We start from the raw sequence: 24,997 nt of genomic DNA, 5'->3' as shown, positions 1-24,997 counted from the left end.
AATCAGACCCAAGATGAATGCATCAGTGGTAAAAACAAAATTAACTACTGTTGTCTTGCCGATTGCTTCATTTTTGAAAGGGATGGGGGAATAGAAAGAAAAAATATGCCTGAAAGTTATCAGGAGTGAATGGCAATATCAGGAAGCATGGAGGCCCAGGAAAATAAATAAATAATCCATTTCAAAGCAATTGTAAGAAAAGGTATTCTAATAGAATAATGGTAATGAGGAAGCAGCCATACTATGCACCATCCAAAAAAACATAGTTTATAAGCCTGCCTTTGAGTCAGTTAGTCTGTTCTCTGTAGGGTGACCAGATAGCAAGTGTGAAACATGCGTTGGGGAGTAATAGGTGCCTATATAAGAAAAAAACCCGAATATCAGGACTGTCCCTATAAAATCGATCACCCTAATTCTCTAGTTGTCCACTTCACTGAAGACTTTTAGAAACTGCAAATTTAAAACCCACATATTGCTCCCCATAAATACATCAAGGGGCTAAACACCAGAGAGGAAGAAGAGGGTTTAAGCTAAATGACAATATTGGCAGAAAAATAGATTGCTATAAACTGGCTATAAATAAATTTATGCTGGAACTAAGAAAGAATCTAACCATTAGAGTGGTGAGGTTCTGGAACAATCTCCCAATACAAGTAGTGGGGGCAAACAACCAAACTAGTTTTAAGATGGAGATTGATAATTTTATAAGTATGATTATTTGACAGAGTTGCTGAGGTAACAGGGGACTGGGCTTCATGACCCAGGAGGTCCCTTCCAGTCCTGTGTCCTGTATTCCTATGCTGTACTTATGAGACAATTTTTATATTGTCGGTGTGCATTCCAAATTTGCATGATTTTCACATTCTACTCCACCATAGGTGTTTATCAGATGATTAAAGAACATCTTTAGTAAGCACACAAATGAACTTTCAAAGCACTATCTTTGCAATTGATTGATACGGAGAGCATGAAATGTTATGTTTGCAGGCATGAAGATGAAATAAGAAGCTTGTCTCCTCTGAGGGCTATTTTTATGTGTAGGTCCATAACTTCAACAGAAACTGACCCGCAGCAGATCTCCTAACAAGGGACAGCTGCTATTACGTGCCAAGATGACACCCTGAGATCTGGTTCTAGGTGGGATGGATGCCCCCATTGGCCAGGATATGGGTTTGATGCTCTAATCGATCTTTCAAGTCTCTAACTTTTATGATTTTATTATTTGAAATGGAAAGATGAAAAGAGTGAGTTTCAAGGGTTTTCTTTTGCCTCTTTTTTCTTCTTTCTGTTTTGCAGGTTATGTTTTTTTTTAAAAAAAAAAGTGACTGTGACTAGTCAATATAAATAGAAAAGGGATCAAAAAGGGAAACACTCAACATTCGACAGAATAAAAGAGAGCTTACAGCTGAAACTAATTGATTGAATTTGCATGGATGATTATGCTAAAGGCCCTTGTCAAAGTTTGAGTGCTAAGAAACACGTTTAATCCGTTTTCCATGCCTAGAAAAGAGAAAGACGTGTGTAGTTAATGCAAGTTTTATAACTGTGACAATTCCAGAGGGTTGCCTGAGCTGGCAGTAAGACCAAGAGAATAATACTTAGAAGAATCATGGGTTTAAATCCCACTGAGTCGACTACAACTTGTTTGAATCTGACCTTGTGTCTCCTGAACTTAACTTGAAAAAAAAAATTACCTAATTTCCTAAAACAAGCAAGACCTTGGTGAAAATCAGATGCCCTGTATTAGATGAATGCTCATGGGTAATATAGTGCCATATATATATATATATATATATGTTCTGGAAAAGTTCATAAAAGATTATATATTGTTTGTTGCTTTTATTTTGTTTTGTTTTATTTATTAGAGTTTTGGATAATTCACATTTGTAATTTCACACACATGCACAATTCTGGATTTTCCATGTCTCTAACTCAAATTTAAAACTCCATTAATCAGAGAACATAATACAATGGAGTTTCTCTCAGTTTACACCAGGGTGACACAAAAGCAGAATGTGGCTGAGTATTTCTGTAGGGAATATGAAGGTACAGCTATTGCCTCTTACTCTATTTAAATATAAAACAGGGAAAGATGAATACTTCAGCCTTTCCAAACAGCGTAGTCTCTGTGGCAGCGCTGGTTAAAAGATGAGCCCAAGTGAGATTCATATTGAGACATCAATGTTTATAAAGCAGAAAACAGAAGCTGGTGATGGATCACATCCTCTTGTCAAACTGCCAGAAAGCATGGCCCAATCAGAATCTGAAATGCAAGGGCCACAAAGTGAGCTGAAGTGAGTTGGACGACAGGTTTTGATTGAAATACAGCGGAGAGTGGTATGTGTTATAAACCTCCTTCCATTAAAAAAAAATAAGAAACCGTGTGTGTGCTGCTGATGGATGAAAGGTCAGTCTTTCCTCAAAGACTGCTACACTTGACCAGCTGGAAAAGCAGGATCAGGAGCTGAGTTTCTGGGAATGCAACGGAAGGAGAAATGAGCCAGGAAGTATCTGTTTTGAGGTTAAGGATATTTAAGTGCTCACTTTAGTAGCACTTTCCAAGTGTAATATAAGTGACATTGAAAGCCAGTTTCAGGAAATTTGCTATAGAGACTTTAAATTTAATTGTATTTTCTCTATGTATCTCAAAATAAGTTTGACAATTAAAAGGGGATATAAACAACAATGGAAACTGGCTTTGTGATTTTCTTGAGGCTGAAAACATTTCTAAAGTAAACAGAACAGGAACTATGAGCAAGAGATTGAAACGCAGAATGCACAATACCTTTCTTAAGAATAACATTCTATCTTTAGAAACTGGAAAGAAAGTATGGAATAATCCGGTTTTCAAAGCAAGACAATTGGGTATAGAGTCCCTTCCCTTCCTATAAAAGGAAGTACATGGTCCCTGTCATACCCTGGAAAGCCTCAGGTGTTCCAACCCTGCCCTGCAGAATATGAAATGTTATCCCCCTTCTACATAATCAAAGCTACCCCTACCCTACAAACCAAGATAGTTTTGAGGTTATGTTTTTTATTCCCAAATATAAAATGCATACAGGCTGCAATCGATTATCTAGCTACAGTTAGTTAGTCCAATTTAAAATTACTATTATCTGAGCTATTCTTACCCGTAACCTGATAGTTTGGAAGTCTGGTTAGTGGGTTCTTGTAGTATTAGGATCACTATGTAGTATTTTCAGATGTTTTGGAAGATTGATATTGAATTTGGATTTTACTCATTCCCTGAAAGAAGGTCCCATATACTCTTCACAAATATGAAACGTAGTAAAGCAAGAAACCCCCCTCACAAAAACTAGATTTGATCTTGATTTGTTTTTTAAAATAGGCATATGTTTACACGTGGCCATTAAAAAGTCAACAATTCCCACTTGCTGGTAATCTTCACTGCCTGGGTTTAGTAATCCTTTACTAATAGTTCAAATTATCTAGTAAATGAATTTGCAGCTATACACCATTGCTGAGTGCTTAGTTACATGTGCTAAGTTACATTGATCAAGTAATACCTGAGTAACCGTAAGAAGGATTTGGTGGTGGTGGTGGTGTCGTCTAGAGGCCACTGTTGTGCCAGGCATTTTACAAATCCATTGTAACACACAGGCCCTACCCCAAAGCGTTTACAGTCTAAATGCAGAAGTTGGACAATGGATGGGTGAAAGGAAGTATTACTATTCCCATTTTACAGGTGTTGAACTGAAGCATAAAAAAACTAAGCAACTTTCCCAAAGTCACATAGGAAATCAGTGACAAAACTAGGAACTGAACACAGATTTTCTGAGTCCCAGCACAGTCCCTTAAACACTAGACCATCCCGCCTCTTAATTTTTGGGCAAAGGCATAACTGTGGATACAAGATGACTTAATAGTGACCACTATACACATGAAGTATAAAAAATAATGAAAAGCTTATCATAATGGCACAATAGCTCAACTAACTTGAGTTCATGTTACAAAGTTAGCATTATTATTTAACATATTGTTAACTCCAAAATGTTAGGTGCTATTTATCTTGGTGATATGCGTTAATTAAGAGATTGAGGACAGGAATTGTTTACTGGAGACCAGACCTGAAAATCTCAAACTAAAAGGAGGTTTCTTTGTTTTCATTCAAGCAAAGAAAGTATCATCTCCCCATCACTTTGGCATTCTTAATATCAAGGGACAATGATGAATATCTTTATACCAGGATTTAATATCTTACTCTAGGAAAGAAAAATCTGTGATTTTGTTTGGAAGTCAGGACTGCATCTGATCTACTTCTAACCTTCATTTGTGTGCATTTGTCAGAGATGCTGTGTAACATCCTTGCGGGAGATGAAATACTGATGGCAGATACATGTAATAAAAGATTTGAAATTCATTTATGCTTTAATAAAACAATATTGAAAGATGAAATATACCTTCCTGTTCCCTGCTGGAAGGTTGGCTCTCATAATTGTCTCTTAAACATAATATATGTTACAGGATCATTTTCTAATAACCTTTCCTTGGCTTCACTTTTTGCTTTGGTTTCAAATGTAAGTGGAATGTTTGAAGTGTTAATACTAACATGGGACCAAATCTTGGACCATGTGCAAAGCCTGAGTAAACTGGTTGTCTGTAGGGGCAATTTTTGGGAGAATCTTGTCCCCAAAGCCTTAGAATATCAGTAAACTTTGCAGCAGCTGCTCTATATATATGGGTAGGATAGGGTAGCATGTGGTGTGGCCTATGAATTGTTGTAATCATGGATACACTCGGACATATCCCCTTCCTCACTGAGCTATTTTCCCACCATAAATCTTCCTTGTTTTTTTATGGCGGATGATTTCTCCCATTGTGACTAGAAGAGTGGCTGCCCAAGTAGGCAACTGAGTAAATTTAACAAGTAACATATTTTTTAAGCTATACCTTAGTGGAAATGCCTGTTGCAAATAATAAACTGGTTCCTGTGAGTTCCATTTAGCAACCAGGTTTTAGAGCAATGGGTACAGGGGATACAGCTCTTCCAGTAGAAACTACAAAGTGTCAGTAGCAATCAACAATGAATAGAGGAAACTGAATGAAGAATTCTAATAGAGTTCATAAATATTTCCACTAGAGCAAGCTATGATAATAAGGTCAGTCAATGATCAAACCTGATTCTCCATGATATAAACTGATGATCTGTAGAAAACAGGGTTGTTGGTGTGATCAGAAAATATTTTTTCCATGTTAAGCCTTGCACATTAGGTAGATGCATTTTCTGCTTCCCTGAAAATACTAGGTATTGGCTATTGTTTGAGCTGTGATATGCCAGTAATGAGAACCAGCATGGCAATTTTTATCTTTCCAAGGAAAACAAAGCAAATATAGAGTATCTTGGATAATGTGAACAAATCTGTGTTAAATGTGGTCCCATAGACTTTAAGGTCAGAAAGGACCATTGTGATCCTCTAGGCCCATTACAGGCCACAGAACTTCACCCACCCACTGCTGAAATAGATCCCTAGCCTCTGGCTGAGTTACTGAAGTCCTCAAATCGTGGTTTAAAGACTTCAAGTTACAGAGAATTCACCACTGACATTAGTTTAAACCTGCAAATGAACCGTGCCCCATGCTGCAAAGGAAGGTGACGCCCCCCAGCCAGGGTCTCTGCCAATCTGAAGTAGGGAAAAATTCCTTCCCATCCCCAAATATGGTGATCAATTAGACCCTGCGCATGTGGGCAAGACCTGTCAGGCAGATACCCAGGAGCAAATTATCTGTAGTAACTCAGAGCTCTCCTCATCTAGTGTCCTGTCTCCAGCCGTTGGGGTAGTGCAAAGGCTGCCCTAGAGAAAAGCTGATTTGGTCAGTTCAACTGTAGTTTCTCTGGAATTTCTCATTCTTAGGCAAAAAACAACAACAATAAAACACTTTGAAAAGATTAGGGTAGGGGGTGGGAATATGCTACAGACCTGTAATTTATACACTGTCAATAGAATGAAGAAGTCTGTTCTTTAAGTCTCTTTCTGCAGCTGTATTGTATGACGTATCTGATATGATTTCCTGCCAAAAATACACACGTGTAAGAGCCACCTGCCATTGCCAAGTGCATAGCCCTTCTTGCCAAGCTCCATACAGCACAAGTTTGTCACCTTTTAAGCAGTAGCAGATTATCCAATGGACAGACGGGGCTCATTCCCAGGAGCCTTGGAAAAACTGGCACCTGCCCACAGCTGAAATCTGCTGCAAAGTGGCAGAAGCCCGGAGTCCTGCCAGAAGCACTGGGCAGGGCAGGGGAAGCCCCCGCTCTCTGGCAGAAGTGTGGGTGGCACAGGATGCCCCAATGCCTGGACATCAGCTGTGGCTCTGAGATTTCAGGAGTTCTCGCTCCCTGCCTGATCTCAGGGCTGGGGGAGCTTTCCCTGCCTGATCTCAGGGCTGGGGGAGCTGTGGCCCTGGGGCTGTGATGGGGGGACAGAGTTTCTCCAGTCTTGGGGCCATAGTAGGGGCGGAGGGGCAGAAAGGAGCAAACGGGTTGCTGGGCCACAATGTGGAGAGGAATGTGGTACGACCATGGGTGGAACAGGGGCGGGACTGCAGGCGGGGGGGGGCCGGGGTTTGCAGGAAACCTTGATCCAGCTCTGCTTTTAAGAAAACTAATCAATAAACATAAAAACTGTACTTCAAATTGAAGGAGTTATTTTTCATTTCCTAGCCTAAAAAGAAGTTAGATACAGCTGATGTCAAAGTAATCTTGCTGATTTCATTCCAGAGGCATCTGCATTTCAGTAGTGGGTTAGGAGATTTTCACGCTTACAGATTGTAAAGTATTCTGGGGTCCATCAGGATGAAAAGCTCTGTATACATAAAGTGCAATTCTTATTTATTTTTATTATCCCCTTTTTCACACAGGTCACCAGGGGAGCAGGAATGGACCGTGAAATTTGTTGCTAGGAAATATCCTAACAACATGACATGCCAATGAGAAAGGAAGTGGAATCCACTTTGGCAAAGAAGAGAATTGTCCAATGAATGATCAACTACAGGTAAACTGAAAGTCGTCTTATTTCATACACCCTTAAGATGTTGTATGTTTAATTAGATCTGACATCTCCATCCCACACATCACTGTATTTACCTAAAGTTTTGATCACTGCAACCATATTTTTTTCTTATTTTCAAGAAGTGAAAAATGATGGTGGTGTTGGTGATTTATTCCTGTGATGGGTGTCCAATTGACCCTCAATGTGATATTTTTAAGCATCTCACTGGGAGCTGAAACAACAAGAGGTTGAAGTGCTTAGGATTCATCTGCATAAATCTTGCAAATGTGCTCTGTTTTGCTGACAGCATTCTGTGTTCTGTGTCTGGGTGCCAATTGTATCATTACCATGGAACAAAGTGTTTTGGAAAGCCATCTTTTTTTTTTTTTTTTTTTTTGAGAGGCTGGCTTTGGCAGCTCAGTGCTGCAGTGAAATGAAGATGTTTTCTGTTAGGCTGACATAGAGGCTGCTGCATTCTAATCAAGACGGGGAGGTAATTCAAAGTCATATGTGGAGTTTTCAAATCACATGACTTCCTCTGAGGTCTGTGGTGACCTCAGAAACATGCACTCGTATATGCTGTGTCGAGAGAAATAACACACACATCCCCCTGTAGACTACGGGAATCTTCAAACCAGAATTTCTCAACTTTGTTTCGTGCTAGATCTGTCATAACCAATATTACCCATCACTAATGAGAATGGTTTTCAGTTTGGTCCTAACCAGAGTTCTTCATTCAGTAAATATGAATATTATTCAACAGAATTAATGCAAACTTGTATGTAGTTTTTGGGTAGGGTCTGGGGCATGGTATCAGAACAAACATAATATGATGATTTTAGGACACTCTGCTGTTCTGGGTTTGTATAGCATCTAGAATAATGGGGTCATGGTCCATGACTAGGGTTTCTAGGTGCTATGGTAATACAAATAAATAAAAATAATATAGTAGATGTTTCATCCTTTGACTACAGAAACCTCTTAAAGACAGTATACCTGACACTTCACTGTCTAGTTCCCAGACTTGTTCCGCCGCTTGTGCAGGGAAAGCCCTGGGTGCTGGGCTGATTTGTTTACCTGCCGCATCCGCAGGTTCAGCCGATTGCGGCTCCCAGTGGCCGTGGTTCACTGCTCCAGGCCAATGGGAGCTTCTGGAAGCGGCGCAGGCTGAAGGATGTACTGGCCACCGCTTCCGGCAACTCCCATTGGCCTGGAGCAGCGAACCGCAGCCACTGGGAGCCGCGATCGGCCAAACCTGCGGATGCAGCAGGTAAACAAACCGGCCCGGCCCACCAGGGGCTTTCCCTGCACAAGCGACGGAACAAGTTTGGGAACCACTCATCAAGCAGCTTGTATAATCACTTACAGTGCACCCACTTTTCACAGCTGTAACTCCAGGTCAGAATAGTAGCAATTTATATTTACTTTGCACAGAGATAAATGACTATTGAAACTTTAAGGCAGGGGAGGATCAGGCACAATTAGTGTTTGCTTTTATTAGAGGGAGCCCTCAGTGCTTATGAGTTTGTTTTGTGTGTGTGTTCACTAAGCAAGATGAAGGAGCCTGCGATAGTGAGATCCACAGTCCTCTCCCTTAACTAAAGGATTTCAGAAACATGTGGGAATAAATAGAAATAAAGAGACTAATGGAGAAATATTTTAAAGTAATTAATGAAAAGTAAGAAGTCACTATAAACCATGACAGAGCACTATTGACAACAGGCTAGTAAAGGAATACTTTGAAATAAACAACCACCACCACCACCCTGTTTGGAATCAGTTTTATGTCCCATAGGTTTCTTAAATAAAGTTCTGCCATCCACATATATATACACACCTCACATCATAGGCGCATAATTACATAGCAATGAAGCTGAGAGCAAAGGAAGATAAGTTGTTTAGTTATGGAGCATGCAATGCTGTTGAATGTTTATACATTATATTTCTGGCAAAGTATCCCACTGAGTACAATAGTGACTCTCACATATTTCCAACTGTGGTAAGAGACTCTTTGGAAACATCAATTAGTGTTTTAAAACAATGAAATCAAGGACTTTTCAGTGCTGGTGGTAGGGATGAAGCTGAGTAAATATTTGTTTTATATCAACTGGCTTGGAGTTTAGGTACAGTAAATGAACCCCTAAGAATGATGAACTTTTAAAGATAATTCCCAAAGCTAAAGAAGTGAGAAGAATGAATGAGGATGGTAATGGAGAGTGGACTGATTTTTGTGTGTGGTTCTTTCCACTCCTGTGGAGAAAAAAATAAATAAAAATCTGCTGTGCACTGTAATATTTCCAGTTCTTTTTCTCTTGAGAAAATGCCTCAGGCAAAATGCTTGTCACCTTCCTGCTATGGTGGAGCCTTGCTTTTCTATTTGTGTGCTTTGCTACTTCAGTCAGTTGCCTGCTCTCTTCTCCCAAGAATTCTTCCCTGCATGAGCTATTTTTTTATGGGTAACACACTCCGGCTGTAAAATATAAAGAATGGGAAACCAGTGGCCTTGACCTCACCATGAAAATTTCTATGCTAACCTCAACATATCATGGAACTGCGTGGCTGTTGGAGGGTGATGAGCACCTCTAAGGGTGGAACCTCTCAGAATTTTAATGGCTTTTAATAAGTCCATGATTCCAAGGCAATATTTCTTGAGGTGCCTAAGGAAGTTAAGATTCCTAAGGGAGGTGTGTTGTATATTGCTAACATTAAGGGAGATTCTTCTTCAGCTCAGGTAGTGGGGTCCTAAGCTTTTAGAAAAGGAACATCATAACCTATCCCTCAACCACTAAGAAGTTTTGAGGGGCCATAGTAACAACTGTAACAACAACTGGTGACAACAAAATGGTGACAACAAACTGGTTGCACTTACGATATTTAAGGTAGAAAGAAATAAACACTCTTATAATGAAGCCGTTGTTCCATGGACTATCATCGCTCTAAATGAAGTTCCCCATATCCTTATTCATTCTAAGCAGGTTCCACTGTAATTACGAAGAAAACTTGGACTTGTAACACATTTTAATTTTAAAAAAATACAACTATGAACTGATGTTTACATCCATCAGTTAGTCAGTGCTACTCCAGTATGGTTTTAAACGCATTCCTTCATAACAATTTTCACACACACACGGTATTATTCTCCTTATGTGGGCTATCCTAGGGGAAATAAAAGTTTTAAAACTCCCTTTCTAGAGAATTTTCATATCTTTTGAAAAGAAAAGCAAGGCCATTATAAGTTCCCCTAAAAAATGAAACAACAAACTCTTCCTTTTAAGAATTGGCCCACCTACCAGTGACTTGGCAAGATTTCCTCCATCTCAGAAATGTTTCAGAGAGCCCTTAGGGTGAGTTGTATCAGTCTGTTCCATCATCTCAGAAGATGAAGAGGTGTGCTGTAGGCATTTTTCTCTGAGCGGTCGTATATAGCATTGACTCTCAAAAGTCTGGGTAAATTACCTTTCTCCAGGGAAGAAAGAGCTAAAACTCCAAATACACTCACTCTCTCTCTCTCTCACACTCACACACACACACACACACACACACTCCCTTGTACAATGTATCAATACATTTAATTTTCAATACATTTTATGTCATGCCTGGAAAATTAATTGAACCTACTCTGCCCAAGTCCTAAAGATGTTATCATATTTCACCCTCTCTTTACTTAGGCAAAATTGCAGTGAATTTGTTTGAGAATTTTGAGTGAGTAAGGATCTGAGGATTAGGTTCCATGTGAGTATTGCATTGTGAGACAAGCAGAACTTATGCCAGTAGTTTCAGGTATACTACAAATGCTAATTGTTAGTTCAAACTAATTATTCTCTATTTATTGGCACTGTAACCCAGCTAATATAGCCCCAAAATCTTCAATGAAACACTAAAAAAAAAAGAATTACAGATACTCTCCAAGAAACACATTGATCACATTGCTGAATTAATTTACTTTGGATGGCCTAGGGATTCATCTGTTAGATTATTCTAAATTGGTTCTTGAACTATTTGTCTTTATCCATTAGGAATTCATTACCCCGAGCAGAATATACTCTGAATAGGGAAACTTACCTGGCCATGAATATAAGGCCCTTTCCAGCCAGTGGAGTTAAGAAGACTATTTTAGCAACAGCTCCCAGTTCTCAGAGCTAGTGTAAACCTCTTTATTTTTTTATGGTGCCTCAGTGGTTACTGAATTGTAGATGTCTGAGATAGAAAAAGCCATAGTACTATTGACTTTGAAGGAAGAAAAAGGTAAAGCGAAAACAGGAAGTAGGAGGTTGAGAGTCTAAATGCTTGAAGCCAAAATCTGCTCATAATTTATACTAGTATAACTTAATTCCAGATCAACATTCAACTCTCTAGCTCAGTGAAGCTACTCTTTATATAATCAGTGTAAATGAAAGCAGAAATTGAGCTTCATTTTTGGGATAAATTCTCAATACATATTCCAAGCTAAACTCAATCAGTGTCACTTTGAAACTCAGCACTTTAAATTTCAAGGGGGATTGTGCAAACATTCTTTAGTGTGAGTTCTCTTGAGCTCACATCTTTTGAGTTTCTTTTGGAGGCATTTGATTCAAACATTATCAAACAAATCCAAAGTGTTGCCAGAGCCATCATGTTTTCCCTAGTTTCACCTGGAACCATAACTGCCTCTCTTGCACCCTCTTTCCTGGGAGAGAGATCATTCAGTAATGAGACCATGTTCACCTATATAGTTTGAAAACCTCTGGCAAACCTTGCCTATGTTTTGGGTTCATAATTAATCTTGACAACAGTTGAGCTTTTCATGTTTTGGTTTGTTACAGATCTTTCTTTCTTTCTTTCTTTAAATTCTGAACTCTTATTTAACTCTCAAATTCAGATTATGGCTGAAAAAAATGAAATATCCTGAAGATGCTTCAGATGTCCCTCAGTTATGTCACATCAGAAGCCTTACTTTAAGAAATATCTAAAGTAATCCTTTTGCTGACAAAATATCCACAAGAGCAGTAGCCCAATAGAGATATATTCTGTCTTTTTTTAACCTTGCAGTGTGCCCTCTTCAAATAAACTAGATTTTTTTAATGTCATGAAGGTGAGATTTTCATAGTACAATACAAATTAATGGACTCTGTGAGTCTAAAACTCCTGGGTGGCTTTGAAAACATCAGCCTAAATCTGTGTGCATGTGTGTCCTTATTGTAATATAGAAGGTGCATGGATACATTTTAGTGGTTTCAGTTCTAAGACATGGCATGAATGTACCTTTAATGGCTAGTAATTAGGAACATCAATAGGACTCACCATAAAAGGGAAATTGTAGAGAAGACATAATATGGGTGCTGAGCTCTGTAACCCCAAAATAACTTAAACTGAAATTTACTTTTCTGTGTGGCTTGGCAAACATCACAATATAGTGACACATTGAAAATTTCTTACAGTGGCAATCCAGCCTGTGATGCAAAATATTTTCATGGTGGTGTACTGTGGGATGGATGTTTTCCAGTTTGCACAGGACAGGAGAAACCTCATAACCGCAGGAAGCCATTTACTAACATATTTGATAAAGGGATGAAATGGTGAACCCTCTTAATAGTCAGCAAGAGGACTTTGTTTTGTTTTGTTTTTGTTTGTTAGCTAGTTAGCCCGCCAGCCACATGGTACAGTGTATGGAAGAAGAAAATCATAGACTGTTAAGGTAAACCAAGTAATAATTATTCACTTTTACTTTTGTAACATTAGAAAATAAATACTATTAATTAAAAATATATAAATACATGAAAGCTCCTCTGGATTCTTCCAGCTATTCTTCCCACTTTCATTCCCATTCTGAGGTTCTGTCCTCTAAAGTTGTTGCTTTTCTTCTGGCTGCCTTGGTATTTTCCAAACCATGGTGGCATGTTGCAGTAATCTTTGATATTTTTGGTTTTGTGTTGGAAAAGGCAGCCTTAGTATGAGTGGATGAAATTCCACTGACGTCTATGCCATGCCTGAGTAGTTCAGTGGTGGGCTTAATGTGTTTCCAAGTCATCACAGTAGACACTGCATGATGCAACTAGCAACTTTCACTAAGATATTTCTATCCCTGAGTGTTTGCCGTTAACAGGTGACAATAATTATTTAAAATTGATATTGCAGTAAGATCTGGGATCACTGTCTGGCCTCCAAAGTGTTAGATGATGTACAAACATATACGAAGACACAGTCATTGCACCAAAGAGATTACTACTCAGAACTGTTGTCACTGTACAAAAGATGAGAAGAAAATTTCAAATATTGTGAATAGAAAAAATAGTTACAAATGCCTTCCATTTTTGTTTCTGGGTGATTCAAACTCTATTTCATCTAGATTGCACACACACACAATATTAGCATCTAAAAACCAGTTGTGCAGGTCACTTCAAACAAGTGTCACTTCAAGCTTCATACGACACCACACAACTCCTATAGTCTGTGTGCCACATTCTACAGCAAAACTATTTTTCTAAATACTTTTGAGCATTGTTTGTTTGCTCATTCATTTGTTGTGACTACCTTTCATACATGGCTGCCTACAGGTTGCCTTTGTTACCATGAGTGCAAGTGTACAGGCCCTGGAGGGAGAGGGAAATTCTAATTCACTTGTTTTATAATCCTCTAAAAATAACTGGAAATAGATTATCTATTCAGGTGCAATATCTTGGGCCTACCCAGGGATATAGAGAGCAAATGTGTTCAGTTGAAGGAAGGGAATCTCCTCTTCCCCAAATTTCTAGCTCTGCAGAGTTATGGGATGTAAATCTCCTGAATACACGATTGCTGATTTCCAAGCTAGGACCTTGGATAGCTATAAGGTTAGGGAGAAATTCCACAGTTAAGGGGCAGAGCATGAAACTTTTTCTGGCATGTTGTTTTAAAATACAATGGTTTGAGGCTACTCAGAAAGTTAGTAGTAGACACTGTAAAGAGAGATTACTGGGCAAAACGTAGGTGAGGGGTTTAAAGGTGCATGATAAATACACTTTATCATGTAAAAATGACCACATATGATCTATGTTGTTGTAAGGGTGGGAAGGGCCTTTCTGGAAGATTACTTTAACTGGCTTGGTTGCTATATTTGATTTAATAAATGTGGTTTAGACTTTTTTCTTAATTTACAGATATTACTATCTAAATTATCTAATACATATTATATTTTTGAACACTGAAGTTAGGCTTGAGGAAATTTATTGTAAAGAAAATAAGAAACAAAACCCCATATAAATACAAGCTATACCATTCTCACTTAATATTGGAGGTCTGTGATGAACTGTACGACCTGTATAAGGCAGACCTCTGAGCAAGACTGACATATGAACGGTAATATCCTGTGGGGAAATGTACAGTGTAGCCAGGTAATAATATCCCTACCTGGGAAGTAAAGGTCACATACAATAGCAAATGCCAAGAAATAATCATGGATTTTTTTAGAGCCTCGTCGGTCAGTAAAACCTTGGTAGACTTAGGTATTTCTTGAGCTTTGCAAGAGTGTGGGACAGGGAATACAAGGAATTGAAGGTAAAGTGCAAACAAATGTTTTTTCTGGCCTGAGCTAATATAGCTTGGTCTTCTAGGAGGACGTTTTCGGTTAGGAAGTTCAGTTTTATCACTGGTTTTTCTTTGTAATTGCAGAGTAATTGGCCTGATTTGCAGAGGTGCTGATCATCCACAAATACAGCTATGGTCAACAGGAGGTGTAGGTGCTCAGTACCTTTTGAAAATCCATTCTTATGTTATATGCTATTTTAGGGACATACGTTTTAAACTGGCCATGTATTTAAAATTGTTCTGAGACACTGGATTGCCCAAGGGAAAGGTATGGATACAGAAACTTTTCCCATTCGATCACCCTATTGCCTCCAGCAAAATAGTAATAAAAGTAAGTGGCACTGACAGTTATTCAGTGACCTTTGTTAAAGAGATAGTGGGGCTCACTCCAGTTTCAGATGAGTGGATGTTCACGTCACAAAAATAACCACCATACATAATTGGCACTAGTTTGGCCCTTGCTGCTAGTCCCATCAGAGAGGCCCAATGGAGGAATGGATAGTGAGGTAATATCTTCTTCCCAGTGTTCGTGCTTACACATAAGTGTTGAGCCATATTGGCACAAGAGAAATTAGCAGTGTCGTTGCCTATGCTGTGCTTGGATAAATAGAGAATTTCAGTGACCAAGGCTGTCAATCCAGCACCTTTCATGATAACTATAAATAGCCCAGCTACCCTCATTGCTCTTGTAAACATATTGATTGACATATACACCATTACTTTTATACAGACATATGTGAATGCTTCTGTTCATGTTTGTGTGTATGCAAAACATATCATTACTATCAGAAAACCATTAACCTCTGCTTTCAGTTTTGATGACCAAATGCTTTTTCAATCTGAAATTTCCGTTTGTCAAAGGTTCATCTAAATCTAACCAATATCTTTACATTCTCCTTTATAGAAATCTTTTCTAAAGTATTTGTGCCTTGATTTTGAGCAGAATTTCCTTGCTCTCAAAAACCTGACCTACGGTGGAACATTGTTTGTTTGTTTTTTCTCCTCCAGGTCATGAGATGATGGCTGGATAACATCTCTAAGATAACAATCTTTCCTATCCGCTTCCATCCAGACTGTCTTCATGTCAATCTCCATTACTGCAACATTCTTCTCTCTGGCCTTGAAAAATGCAATATTGTCCCATTCATATCCATTTAGAATGCTGCTGCAAAGATCATTTCTCTAGCTTGTTGCTTTGACCATGTCACCCCCCTTCTTTGAATCCCTCCACTTGCTCCCTCTATTGTGTCAAACATAATCTACTTGTCTTCACTTTCAAGGCCCTTCATGGTCTACAGCCGACGTACCATCATGTCTCACTTATTAACTCCCACCTCCTAACCATTGGAACAATTTACTAAGGGTTGTGCTGGATTCTCAGATTTTTTTAAAGCTATGCTCTAGGAATTATTTTGGGGAACTTCTATGGTCTGTGTTATAAAGGAGGTCAGTCTAGATGATCACAGGAGTGCCTTTTGACCTTGGAATCTATAAATCTGTTATTGGCTCATGATGCTGTACCATCCACTTGTTAAATTTTCAAACAAGCACCTTTGTGATTTCCCCCAGGCTGCTCCTTGTGCTTGGAAGGAGCTCCACATAAACCTCTGCAAAGCTACCTCATTATCCTCCTTAAAACTCTCTTTTGCTGTGATGTCTACAAAAAAAAACTTGACAATGATTAGGCCACTGGTGTGTTGAGAACACTGACCATTATTGTTTTCTCGTGCTCTCCTCCTGACAGTATCCATCTGCTCTCTCTTTTCTTATAATTAGTTGTAAGCTCTTCGGGGCAAGGACAGTCTTTTTGTACGGTTTGTACAGAGCCTAGCACAATAGGGTCCTGAGCCATGATTAGCACTCGTAGGCATCATGGTAATACAAATAGTAGTAGTAACAATAATGGCAGACACGTCTTATTTGTTGTTCTCTGATAGGATGTGAAGATTGCCTGTGTTTTGGGGATACAATTAAATGCAGATAGCTTATCTTAGAGGAGAGTACCTCCAATATAAATCACAAAAAGAAAACCCAGGCTGTCAATTAAAGCTCTTTAATATTCCAAAAGAATCTTCTGAACCATCTAGACAAAAAAAAAAAGTATCATCTGTCAAATTAAGCTATGTCTGAATGCTGGAGGGGGATGAAATATCCATTGGTACATACCATAAAGTTGTGTCTCAATCTGTCAATATAGGAATCAGAAAGCTTGGAATTTTGATAGATATGATCTTTACTGGACCATCTAATGGAACAGTAGTAACAAATTATTGTTAGCAAGGGCTTTCAGGGCCTTATCTAACTCCCACTGAAGTCAATGGAAGTCTTTCTGTAAAATTATATCTAACTATCCTTTCAGTCATTTCTCTGTTTTAGGGTTTTGTATAGTACCAATACCCAACCTAAACCCTTAGGTTTAATCTGTGTATCTCTATATTACTTGTGTTTGTGAAGCACTGACAAAGTCATTGCCAATTTCATACTACTATATAAATAGAATGTTATATTTTACTTTATTACGTTAACCTATATTGTTCATCCTGTCTCTTGACCAATGAAGGGAGTTTCTTCTAACTCACTGTATTTAAGATTCCTTGTTAAAAATAGTTGGTTGCTATTATACAATTCTATGGTTCTTTAGAGGCTCCATTAATGGGTGTTAAAAGTGTTCAGTATTTCTCAGGTGCTGAGCATCTTATAGGATTTGGCCATAAGATACTTTTGCTTACAGGTGTGCTAAAGCAGATAAAGCAATTAAAGCTGATCTTGTATAATATATTTTTGGTATACTGTCAATGCTATTGGATGATATCTATGTGACACTGAAGATCACTCATGAGATTGATTCAGTAACCATAGTATTGGAATAATACTACTAAGTCTCATACTTTAAACTTCTAAACTATGACAAAGAAACAGATTCTTGGGGGGGGGGGATGATTCTCTTCCTTTACCCCTAGTCAAATGCAGCACTCTGTGTATTTGCATGTGATGGCATCCAAAAAGTTGTGATTCTGTTTCTTCATTATCAGTTGTTGTTCGTGTGAGATATAGCTGACCCAGCAATATCTTGTGGGCTCAATTTAGATCTTGATGTGCAGGCTTTTCCCTGGGACAGGTAGTGTCTGCTAGTTGCATTTGTAACTTCTATTCTAGAAAGAAAAAGAGTACTTGTGGCACCTTAGAGACTAACCAATTTATGTGAGCATAAGCTTTCGTGAGCTGCAGCTCACTTCATCGGATGCAACATCGGGTGCATCATCGGGTGCATCCGATGAAGTGAGCTGTAGCTCACGAAAGCTTATGCTCAGATAAATTGGTTAGTCTCTAAGGTGCCACAAGTACTCCTTTTCTTTTTGCGGATACAGACTAACACGGCTGCTACTCTGAATCCTATTCTAGAAGTACTTTCCTCTCTTGGTGTTGCCCAATATGTCTTGGTTTAGTAGTTTATCCATCAAAAGTTACTATGGCTTCCCAATGTTACTTTTTTTCTTCTGTAGAATCCTACATGTTGACACTAATGCAATAATGGAAGCTGTTCTTTATATATAATATCTTTGTACCTTTGACTTTCCTTTGATCTTTTAATCACAAGACTTTCTTTGGGAATCTGGGGTCCTCCAAATAAAGTCCTCAGAGGCTTTTATAGCAACATTTTGCTTTTTATTTGAACAGTTCAATGCACTTTCCGTAGTTTAAATAATTAAACCTTTAAATGCACATTTTCAAAGGGTAAGCATTATAATCCTCATTTTAGAAATAGAGAAATGTGAAATGATTTCCAAATGTTAAATAGTAAGTCACACAGTTGATATGGCAGAGGTGAGGATAGAACCCATCTCATATCTCCCAGTACTATAATTTTGTCAGTAGTCCATATATTCTCTAATGGGAACCTACATTTCTTAGGAGATCGGTAATGGGTCATGAAGCTTTTTATTTGTTCACATCCAGCCTGTAATGAGATGAGGAGTCCCTTTCATGACTTCTTATACCAGAACTTAGGGAGACAGTCTGTATGGTTAGACTGAGAAATGCAGAGCCTTAGAAGAATTACAAAATTTGTGTTTATCTAATAGTTTAAAACAGGACTCATAGATATTAAGGTCAGAAGGGACCATTATGAGCATCTAGTCTGACCTCCTGCGCAATGCAGACAACAGAATCTCACCCACCCACTCCTGCGAAAAACTTCTCACCTATGTCTGAGCTATTGAAGTCCTCAAATCATGGTTTAAAGACTTCAAGGTGCAGAGAATCCTCCAGCAAGTGACCTGTGCCCCATGCTGGAGAGAGAGGCAAAAAAAAAAAAAAAAAACCCAGGGCCTTTGCCAATCTGCCCTGAAGGAAAATTCCTTCCCGACCCCGAATATGGCGATCAGCTGAACCCTGAGCATGTGGGCAAGATTAACCAGCCAGATACCCAGGAAAGAATTCTCTGTAGTAACTCGGATCCCACCCCGTCTAACATCCCATCACAGGCCATTGGGCCTATTTACCATGAATATTTAAAGATCAATTAATTGCCAAAATCATGTAATCCCATCATACCATCTCCTCCATAAATTTATTGAGTTTAATCTTGAAGCCAGATAGGTCTTTTGCCCCCACTGCTTCCCTTGGAAGGCTATTCCAGAACTTCACTCCTCTGATGGTTAGAAACCTTCATCTAATTTCAAGTCTAAACTTCCTGATGGCCAGTAATACACATTAGAACTGATTGCTTCCTGTCTTTTCTGTACCACGAACGATGCTACACATTCCAACTTGTGACTGATGCAGTCATTACACTCTGCTGGATATTTAGTGGCTTATGTGAAATGAGTCCCTGGTCTCACTCCAGCTTCTAATGGACACATGTCCACATCACAGGTGACACTAAGTGGGATCCTCATTGGAGGACTTATCAAAGAAGCCTTGGGATAAATAGGATATGGAAGCTGAACCACTTTTTCATCCTTAGCGGGGTTCCGTGTAGACTAGGGTTGAGATGCGCTCACAGGATGTTGCACAGTCCTTGCAATTGCTGTCTCTTATGAATGGAGCAAAAGCTTATATTGTTTGGCTGTTAAAAACTTTATATTTAAGTAAACCAAAGATGAGCTTTGTGACCCAGATATGCACTGAGCTATCTTGCACCAGACACCTCGCTAAGGCTGAGATCTCATTCACTGCATTGTTAACCTATAGAAATCTAGAACACAAGCGCTATGTAAAATGTAAGGTTTTATTATTCGATAGGTTGTTTTTACAAAGATATTTATACAATAGAAATAGTGTGCTAAGTGCTGAACAGACGTGTATGGAGATAAGATCTGTGCCTTGAAAAGCTTACAGTGACGATAGACAGTGTACACACCTCAACTGCTAGAAGAGGGCCTCATCCTCCCTGATTGAACTAATCTCGTTATCCCTAGCCTGATTCTTGCTTGCATATTTATACCTGCCTCTGGAAATTTCCACTACATGCATCCGACGAAGTGGGTATTCACCCACGAAAGCTTATGCGCCAATATGTCTGTTAGTCTATAAGGTGCCACAGGACTCTGCCGAGCGTACAGTGAGAGGATGGACAGTGGGGCTAAAGAGAAAAAAATAGCCTATGTCTTAGTGCCATGAATTTTGTGGAGTAGAGGCATAGTGATTAAAGATTTTCCACTGCTTTCTTGGTCAACACAAGATATTAGTTTCAAGATTCCACTTAAGAAAACAAATCAAACCACTCCACCTGATTGCAGGGGGTGCTCTTGTAACATTTTCCCTCCTCAGTGGTTTAGCAGGGTAAATCCATGGCTTGTTTTAGACCATGTGCCGATGGCAAGCATGCTCACGTTGCATTTCATTGAGTCCTCTGCACATCCTGAGGCTTGTTAAAACTCAGTCAGCTCTAGCCCATCTTGAGCAGAACAGAGAGGAGGAGGAGGAGGAGGAAAATATATAGCATAAGATTCTGCAAGAGATATTTCAGCTCCTTTCTGGAAGAGAGTTTGCAGCATTAGCAGCGTGCTCCCGTCACTGAGGAGTTTCACTTGAGGGATTGCACAGGCAGATTAGAGAATCAAGCGTCTTTTCCGCTATTCTCCAGATGGAGTCAAGTCAGGGTTGGTTGGTTGGCTGTTTGTTTATTATCATTTTAGTGCTTTGAGGAATTGCTCTTTCATTGAAACAGAATGCCTTCAATTATCTAGCATCCATTGATTCGAGGAAGTAAGGAACCCACTGTGAAATTGAGTGTAGTCACGGGGGGTGTGGGGTGTGAGAGAGAGAGAATCAGATTTTTAATTTCAAAACTCCCATTCAGTATAGCAAGCAGGTATGCTGGGAAGGAAGGGACAAGAGAATGCCATTCAGGCTCTGAACCTCCCAGCTCTTGCCCAGTGCAAGTGGAGGCATAGTATGGGTATCAGAAAGGTACGGCACTAGGTGTGTCCTTTGCTAAGTGTTAGTACATCTCAAGTGCCTTACACACCTACTCCCTTTGTACACAAGAATACAGGATAAAACGGGGCAAGGTTTAGGTGTAAAATTGGCTTGAATGGAGAGACATGGATTTAGATGTAATGCTTGTAGTAATAAGGTATCTGGTCACCCTCCTAGCTCTCTCGCCTGGTACTAGGCAGCTGCAACTTGATACCACACAGCAGCAGTCCCATTAATACAGGATCTTAGTCCCCTGCACTTCCACCATTGCTCATCATTTTTTACTTGACTTTTATTCATGCAGGCAGCACTTTGCACCCGATCTGGACAGGATCAAGTCCTCACTGCATGTTCGTGCTACTCACTGACACTGAAGGGTCCTGGACACTGGAATAAATAGTAGTTTGTGGTACAAATTACTTGACATTCTAATGTTGCAAAGAGTGATGAAATCCCAAAGCAAAAGCTGAAGCAAAAAGGGAAAAAAACAAAACAGTGTGCAAGCTGGATCATTGTACAGACTGCAGTAATGACTTCCAGGTATCATACTATCAAACTGGCTCTGAATGTAAGGAAGAGGCAGACAAGAGCAGCATCTTGTCTTGAGCTGATCAGTCTGTCTGTTTAATATGGTATTTGCCTACGGTATCCTCAGCCCCACTCCCAGGTCTGTCATTCTGGAGAGAGCTGGAGGCTGGCTCCTCTCTGTCTCTGTCTGCTGATGGAAACTGTTTTTGACTTGGTGTCATCACTGTGTTGATGCTGAAAAATGAATGATGAGGTGTGTCTTGAAAACTCTCAAATCTACAAACAAGAAAAAAAATCTTTCTTTGTTTCAGATCCCATGCATGAAGAGATGGGAGGGTTACTGGCGCCAAGGAGAATGATTTGTTTTTGATTAATCCCAAACTGCAAAGGGTTTGAACTTCACTAAACTTTTTACTTGTATGCTTGACCCTTCATTGCACCTTGAAGCATGTGGGAATAACATTCCACAAGGCTTTCCCTGCTTGGAACCCTCCCTCACCTCCACATCCAAGAAAGGCCCAGATGCAGTATAAGTACTGCTCTGGTATTTTGTGGAGGGAAAATATATATATATTGTCTGTATAGAATGTATGTGTGTGGAAGTCACTTTTTCTGTGCTTTCACAAATTTGCCTCTCTCCATATAGCACAACATGGAGAATATGTGGGCCAATTGCTTCCCACTTGTTCGAACCCCAGCCTTGCCTGGAACTAGCCATGAGAAGCTGCCATTGCATGCAAGTGGCTGCTTCTGGTTCTATTGACCCAGGAAAAACCCTATGTGGAAAAGAGAAGCTAAGGTTTAGTTTGACTGGCCTGTGGATAAGACACTGAATGTTCTGTATTCCGTATAACTATATATGCACAAAAACATGATTTAATTCTGTTTGTTTACTTGCCCATTTATTTATTTATTTAAGAAAAATATCATGACACATTTCAAAAACAGATAGGGCCATACCCTTATCTGGTGTAAATTGGCATAGCTCCACTGAAGACAGTGAAGCAGCACCAACTTATATCCAGGTTTTGAGCCACGTACTTTTTAAAGTGAAATTATTTGCAAGGAAACATGCTAGATTGATAACCCTTTCAGTGCACAGAACAGGACAATATGGTACCGAACTTCCAAGCATACTGCCCCTTCAGGTAATATATCGCAAGTTTGATCTATGTAATTTGGCCAATAGTAATAATAATTAAAAGAGTCTCCATGACTATCAATCCGTGGCTTCTGCTAGGACTGCCAGCAATGGTGCCAGTCTAATTCTAGTGGCTATGCTGGTGATTATGAACACCTGTTTGCCAAGAACTGGGCTAATATCTATCAAACTTATTTCAAATAACAAGTGAGAAAAAATCCACCATTCTTAATATAAGGTTTGTACTCAGATCAAAGCTGTCAGACAGTTTCTATGATCTCAACATCTATACTGATTCCTGCTTACAGAATAAATGAGTCATCAGCTAAAACAGCATTGAAGAGCAACTGGTGAAGATCATGCCCATATGTATATCAGCCCTTAGAACAGAGATATATATTCAGAGCTACATTTGTTTAAATTACTGGTTTAGCAGACTCAAAAGGGCTAATTTAGTTCAAGGATTAACTTTATAAAACCTTTACAATGAAAATACAAATGTTAAACAGATCCCTTACCAAATTGCTTCCTGTTGTAATTTCAGGCTGTATAAAAGGACATGCCATTTCCCCTTCCTACTTACAGAGCACTGAGTCACTCCGCTTCTGAAAACACAGCTTGCTTTTTTAATTTTTTTTTTCTTTTCAGCAGACAACACACAGAGGCATTAGATTTTGTGTGCAGTGTGAGGTATATTAGATAGGTAGTACCCAGTACAGATTAGCTGAGTTGGTTCAGCAAATCTGACACCTCCAAACACATGTATGTATTGGTTGAGTGTTAAATCAGAGTATATTGGAATATGAAGATGAAAGAGGCTGGATATGGCTGGAAGAAATGGAGACAGACTAGACATAAGACAAGTAACCTAGCTGAGGATGTCCGGGATGGAGGCGGTGGATGGTGAGAGATGTGGAAAAGTGAGAGGTCAGTGTAGTATAAGAACAGGGTAGACATAGCCACTGTTCCCTCTAAGCTGTGCGTGTGTGCGCACGTACACAGATCCTAAACTCCATGCACACTGCGAAACACCGTGCGCACAAAAATTTTCACAGAAGCACAACAATTTGCACAGAAGAAATTTTTTGTGCACACAGCCTGTCAAAAATTAGAGGGAACATTGGACATAGCTATTGGAGATTATCCAGTAATAAGGTTGGAAATATATATGTAGATCTCATCAGGGCTAGGTAGACATGGCCAGTGGAATCTGAGGCATATAGCTAGCAGTGGCCAATGGGAGCCAAGAAACAGGACTGGACACAGCTGGGGGATGTTCAAAGACACACACTATGGCAGATACATCTGTGAAATCTGATGTCTCATGCATATAATCACTCTTGTAGCATGAGTGGATGGATGGAAAGCAATAGATCTAGTGGGTGAGAAGAAGAAGAAATTCAAGTGGCAGATTAATCTGCTTTGGTATTTTCTGAGAAAAAAAACTGGGTAACTGGGCAACAAAATGGCAGATGAAACACAGTGCTGATAAACACAAAATAATACATATTGGAAAACATAATTCCAACTATATATACAAAGAGATGGGATCTAAATTAGCTATTGCCACTCAAGAAAGAGATCTTGAAGTCATAGTGGATAGTTCTCTGAAAACATCTGATCAATGTGCAGTGGCAGTCTAAAAAGCTACCATTGTTAGGAAACATTAGGAAAGGGATAGATAAGACAGAAAAAATATCATAATGCCACTATATAAATCCATGGTATGCCCACAACTTGAATACTGCATGCAGCTCAGTCACCCCATCTCCAAAAAGATGCATTAGAAATGGAAAAAGTATATAGAAGGGCAACAAAAATTATTAAGGGCATGGAACAGCTTCCATATGAGGAGAAATAAAAGATTGGGAGTGTTCATCTTGGAAAACAAATGACTAAGGGGAGATATTCATGAATTTATAGACCTCTATCATGCGGAGAAAGTGAATAAGGAAGTGCTATTTACCCCTTCAGCTAACACAAGAACCAGGAGTCATCCAATGAAATTAATAGGAAGCAAGGTTTTTTTTAAAAAAAGAAAGCACTTCTTCAGACAATGCGCAGTCAGCCTGTGGAACTCATTGCCAGGGGATGTTGTGGGTGCCAGGGGATGTATAACTGGGTGCAAAAAAGAATTAGATAAATTCGTGGAGGATAGGTCCATCAATGGCTGTTAGCCAAGATGGCCAGGGATGCAACCCCATACTCTGAGTGTCCCTAAACCTCTGAATGCTAGCAGCTGAGACTGGACAACACAGAATGAAACACTTGATAATTACCCTGTTCTGTTCATTCCCTTTGAAGCATTTGACAATGGTCACAGTCAGAAGAGAGGATACTGGATTAGATGGAC

General features: G+C 39.3%; 1 protein-coding gene across 1 annotated transcript in view; it reads left to right on the top strand.

The window, feature by feature from the left end:
• Positions 1-24,997, top strand: part of LRRC4C (leucine rich repeat containing 4C) — an 861,418-nt gene that overhangs the window by 486,680 nt on the left and 349,741 nt on the right. Inside the window, exon 3 of the mRNA XM_084631105.1 lies at positions 6,880-7,013. The gene's annotated coding sequence lies outside the window, so the exon portion shown is untranslated. The remainder of the gene's footprint in view (positions 1-6,879; positions 7,014-24,997) is intronic.

This window comes from Lepidochelys olivacea (assembly GCF_965140295.1).
Source record: "Lepidochelys olivacea isolate rLepOli2 genome assembly, chromosome: 6".
NCBI classification, from domain to species: domain Eukaryota; kingdom Metazoa; phylum Chordata; order Testudines; family Cheloniidae; genus Lepidochelys; species Lepidochelys olivacea.
Note: the sequence above shows the minus strand (reverse complement) of the source record. Positions and strands in the feature narration are given on the sequence as shown.